Raw genomic sequence first — 5,678 nt, 5'->3', positions numbered from 1 at the left:
TCTTCCTCCCTCCCTTCGCGACGTGGCCTGACACAGTCCCACGTAAAGGAACCAGGGAACCAGAGGGAGCATCACCTGGGGTTAAGGGTGCTGTTTGGTCATCCTGGAGTTCTACCGCATGGAGGGCTGGTTAGGATAAAAGGCAAACCCCCACTGTCCACTTCTGGAGAGACTTTGCTTTTAGTTGCTTTCCCCATTAGAGGGAGCCCGGAGGCTCAGAGACCCCAAGGAACTTGCCTGAGATCACACAGCGCCCTAGTAGAGACCCTCTGAGAGAAAGATGGGTGGACCCAGCCCTGGCAACTCTTGCTTCCAGTTTCTTCTGAGGCTTCCTAAAATCCCAAGCCAGTCTGCCGAGCGGCAGAGAGGTGTCCACGCTTGCCAGTAAGGCTCTGGCTCTGTGCGCCCGGCCCCTTCCCTGGGGGGAACCAGTGTCCCCGCGGCCCCCCGCCCCCGGCCTCGGGACCTCAGCCCCGCGCCTAGCTAGTTATGAGACAGCTCGGGGGGGACTGTCTGCGGGCCGCCTCTTTCCTGCTAATTATCACCTTATGAAAAGTGTTTCATTAAGAAACTGCTTTTGATTAATTATCGACAGAATGCTGACCAGAAAGAAATGAAATTAATCTCTGACCCCGGCTGGGTAGCACTGGAAATTCATCATATATCCTTTTAATATTGAAACACAGCGCAGAATTTTAATAGAAAATATTGTTTTTTCCCCCCTCCAAACCTCCAGTCTTTATTAATGCCCCTGGGCAGAGAATGATATTGCTGGCAATATAGTAGTCTTTGTTCATTTTAAATTTATTAAGCATTATGCACTTCATTTCAAACATTTTACTGTTTCTTTTTAATTTCGCTCAGTGTAACTACAGAGTAAAACCTTTTTAAACATTTAAGATATTGAAAACCCATAGACGAATGTCTAACGGAAACTGCTCCGGCCATCAAATGAATCTAAGTAGAAGCAATTGTAATTTTAAGCCCTCAAGTATACCCTTCAGACTTTACGGTATCTGCAACCGTCAGATAGAAGTAGCAGGCAGAGAGGCTGGGAGGCCGCCCTGCCGGGAGCCTCGGGCCAAGGGGTCCTGCCGAGTCCCTGCGGGGCCCAGAAGCTTTCTAGGCCGCTGGACGGCACTCCCCCATCATTTAGGTGGGCCTAAACACATTTTCTCAGAGGCCAGGTCTCTTGCTGAAGATGTCCCCACCTCCCCCACTCTGCCCACCAGACCAGAGGCCCATTCTCCCCCGCAGCAGGATATTGAACCAGAAGGTTTCTCTTCCCCTCCGTAGTTGCCCCTTAACCCAGCCAAGGATGCTATAGGGGCCTGCCTGCCGAAGTGGGTACCTGGACAGTTCGCAAGTTCTGGGGAGGCTAGGAAAGGCTGGTGTGCCCAAGTCCTCCTTAGAAAGGGAGGGCAGTGGAGATGGACTGGGGCCACTACCCCGGTGTAACCCATCCGCATAACTCTCACCCTCTCACCCCCTTTTTCTGAGGAATCCAAGCTTTGCACTTAATGAGTCGTGAAGTGTGAGAACTTCCGGACCGCGGGTCTCTGATGCCAATTCCAGATGTGCTATGCGGGTGGGGTGGGGCCTGGGCCTGGAGGCCAGAGCCCACGCCTGGCCTGACCGCGGTCCCCCTGTCCGGGATGCAGCTATCCCCAGCGCCGAATTGGAAACAGGCAACGTCTCCACTGAGAAATTACTCTTTTTATTTCTTGTAGCGTTCCTGGTGCCCTTATTTCACGGCCCGGACAAACGGAATATTACTTTTAAAACACTATGAAATACCAGGTCCTGTCCTCAGAGCTATTTCGGGGGGAATTCAATTTTTGTTGAATGGTGAGAAGGGCTGGCGTTTCTTTAGGAGCTGAGGGTGGGAGAGAAAAATGCTCAGGGGTTGTCACGGGCGCTCCACAGAGGTTTGTTGGTGGCTGGGTTACACAACACAGCCGTCCATACACCTGCAGCCACGGGGACACTTGCAACACACCCCGTAGACGTCCCCATAGTACTTGGCCTAGGCAGGTCCTGCTTTGCCAGCGTCTTCCCTAGCTGTCTGCCACGTGATCGGTTTCCCGACGGCCCCTGGCCCCAACCCCAGAAGGTGCTCTTTCTGGATCTGCTGGGAGGAAAGTTCTCTCTTCGGTTCCTCTCCTTTCTAGTCCACAGCAGAGTTCCACCCATCAGGACTCACCACGACCAGCAACTTCCCTTCTTGCTGTTGGTGCTAAGGGGAGGGGGCAGGCTGAGGCCTGAAGACCTGATTCTTAATTTGAACCGAGGTTACTTACTCTCTTGTGCTGATAATTGGTCAGTTCTTCTTAGCAGTTCCCCTACTGCCCCAGAGTCCCAGGACAGATCTCTGACTGTCGCCAGTTCCCACTGGCCTCTGGCCCTACAGAGACTGGCATTAGTGAGGATGTGGGGGAGAGATGAGGCCCTCTCCTTCCTCCATAAAGAAGACCAAACGTGAGGGGGAGAATAACATCCCTCTGTCCCACTTTCTTTCCTGAGTTTTCTTTTTTTTTTTTTTTTTTTTTTTTTTACCAAGACCTCTCTAGGGTCACAAGGCTGTGCCCTCTGCCTCTGTCCTTGGTGGTGCAGAAACCAGGGTGCCCCCTTGCGCCCCCACACACACCTAGGAAAGGACCAGCTTGGTGTTTTTGATAAACACCAGTTAACCATCTAACTGTGGCAGAACTGAGGAAGGGCTCAGGGGACACCAGAAAACAAACAGGACCAAGGGTGGCCTGTAAGTAACTTTCCCCCTCTGCTTTTTTAAAACTAGAAACAGATGAGGTCCTGACTGCTGAAGTAAATCTCTGGGCTGCATCTCACTTAAACAACTACCCCTCCCCAGCCCCGCCTTCTGTAGGTTTTGGCGGAGGCTCTCCCAATGCTCACTGCAGTGAGGGGACCCAAATGCTCTCAGCTGCAAGAAAGAGAAACACCTCATCACCCTGGTTCCCTGTTCCCAGACCCCACAAAAATATTGCAATATCCAATTTCCTGTAAACATAGACTGCAGCTAGAGTTAAGACTCTTTTATGCTTAAAAAAAAAGATAACAAAGCGATTTAAGGATAATTAATTGCATTAAACTATTGACTAACTACCTCGCTCAATAGTAATTCATTTAGAGAATATTAAAATCGGAGGAACAATGATAAAATTGACGCTGATTCCCACGGGGAGGGGAAGGCCAGCAAATTAGATACTTTCTTAATCTGGCGTAAATAATAACATGTCTGTCTCCCTCTCTCTCGAGCCAATTCCCCTATCGGTTATACCAGACTCCAAAGCTGGCTTTCATAATTGATATCAGTTACTCAATGAGTACTTTTTCATTTGGGCTTGTTATCCGTGATAATTGGGAAGTTCAGGGGCATGGAGTTGGCATTTTGGAGCTGGCCGGGTTCCTCCTTTGCTTGGCTGACCTGGGGCACAGGCCAGGGCTGGAAGGCCAGTACTCTGGTGGCCATTGGTTTTTTAACGGGTTTGTGACAGTTTTCCTAGCCCTAGACACAACGAGGTAGAGTTTGATGCCCTCCAGGACCCAAGACTGTCTCCCTTCTGCAATGACCACCCAAGTGCTGCTGCCTTGCCAGAGGTTGGGGGGGGGAGGACGCTGAAATGCTGGGTGCTGGGCAGCATAGCCTGGGTTAACAGTGCCCCGCTCTGTTTTTTGTTTGAAAAGTGGTGGGTCAAAGCATCAAACCCCCTACCTCAAGCAGTAGAGGACCAGAGGAAAATTTGGAAAGAGGAGAGAAAGGGAGTACACTTGGAAGAAGCCAGCGCGGCCTGTCCACCATCCTGTGGGAAGAGGGTCTCAGAAACCAGGTTTGCTTGCACCCACCTTCCCCACCCCAAGGCCTGGACTAGGGAGCATCGATGCTCGGCCAGAGCCCTGCCAGCCTGGAGGGTCTCTGAGATGGCTCTTTCGTTATTTATTCACGTATTTATACATTTATAAAGTGTTTACTTAGATCGGCGCAGATGTAACATCTCATTTACAGCGTGGCCTCGGGGCATAGAAGCAATTGGCAACAAAAGAGTAACTCCGGAGAATTAGAGAAAAAACACACAACAACCAAGCGAACAGGGCTGGGGGGGGGAGCGAGCAAGCGAGAGAGAGAGAGAGAGAGAGAGAGAGAGAGAGAGAGAGAGAGAGAGAGAGAACACAGCACTGGGCTCAGGACCGCAGGACAGAGAGACTCAGAGGGAGGGTCCTTGAGGGGGTGCGCCGGACCTAAGAAGCGCCTGAGCCCCAGGGTACTCAACAGTGAGCTCCCACCTAGTCTCGTTGGAGAGGCTGGGGACACAGGCGTGGGCAGGACCTACCACAGATCCAGAGGCCGTGGTGGCTTCGGAGGCTTGACATCACCAGTGAGCAGGGAGGCTCCCAGGGGGACTCTAGTCCCCACCTGTCTTAGAGGGGACATTGTGTGCTGACCACAACAGGATCCTTGCCTCGTGGCTCTAGTTTCAATTGGCCTCGCCTCCCCCCACCCCAGCCCTGTCTGACGTGGACAGACCTCAGGTCTCAGATCCTGCTTGGCTGCTGCTCGAACCATTGGTGTCTATCAGTTGGTCCTTTGCTGCAAGGACCACAGCTTCTGGCTCTGGAAACTGAGGCTCACGATCTTTGTGGAGTGAGCTAGGCAGCTGAGGACCCAGATTCATGCCCCGCCAAGGTGCCCAGGGCAGAAAGATTTACCAGGATTGCCAAAAGCTTAAGAGTATGCTCTCACCCCTCCCTTTGGGGGAACTCCCCCATTCCTCCAGGGCCTGGCCACATCTTCCTTATTCAAGTACCAAGGCCCTGCCCTCCAAGCCTCAATCTTCCGGACTTCCAGGACTCCCGCCCTCCTTGCAGTGACGTCTGCTTTTCTTTTGGCGGGTGGGGGGAATTACGGTTCCTGACCTTCAGGATTTTATCCTTCCCAGGGCCAGGACCTCTATCCCTCCCCTTTTAGGACTCTCCCCTCCCCCTGAAGGGACCTCGCCCTTCCGTGGTCCCTGGCCAGGGCGCGGAGCCCCGTGCTCAGCCGTCAGGGCGCTGACGGGAGGCAGCTGCGGCTGTGTAACTGGGAGCTGGTTGCCTGGCAACCCGAGGCGGCTCATTACCGCGGCCACAGTGATTAACCAAAAATGAAAAAAAAAAAAAAAAAAAAAAAAAGGAAAAAAATAAGAAAGAAAAAATAGGGGAAAAAAGCGGGGAATATGAAAGTAGAAGACATTATTTAATTAGCTAATTGATAATCAACTTCTTTTTAATTATTCACTTAATTAAAAAAAAAGTGTAACTACAACACCATCCTTACAGAGCTGTTGATACCCTGGCAGCATTTTCAAAGCGGTCCTTCTGCAGCCGCTGAGAGCTGGGAGGCAACTTTCCCTAAGCCCTGTTCACCCCCCACCCCGCCCCTCCCCTTCAGGGGAGGACAGCAGCCCGGAGCATCTGGGACCAGAAGGGCCACGCGGGTGTTCGTTCCTCACCCTGTGGCCTCACTGTATCCCTAGTTTCAGGCTGCCTATCTACAGGCACCGATTTAGAGGCAGAGCAGTGTCGCTCCTGCTTGGCTTCACAGAAATAGCCTTGGATTGCCAGCTGTTCTTTCTAGGCTTGAAGACCAAGCCGGGTTTTGCTTAGAACTGGTATTGGCGAAC

Source organism: Rattus norvegicus, chromosome 12, assembly GCF_021556685.1.
Source record: "Rattus norvegicus strain SHRSP/BbbUtx chromosome 12, alternate assembly SHRSP_T2T, whole genome shotgun sequence".
Taxonomy (NCBI): domain Eukaryota; kingdom Metazoa; phylum Chordata; class Mammalia; order Rodentia; family Muridae; genus Rattus; species Rattus norvegicus.
The sequence above is the reverse complement of the archived record's forward strand: the minus strand, read 5'-3'. Positions refer to the sequence as shown.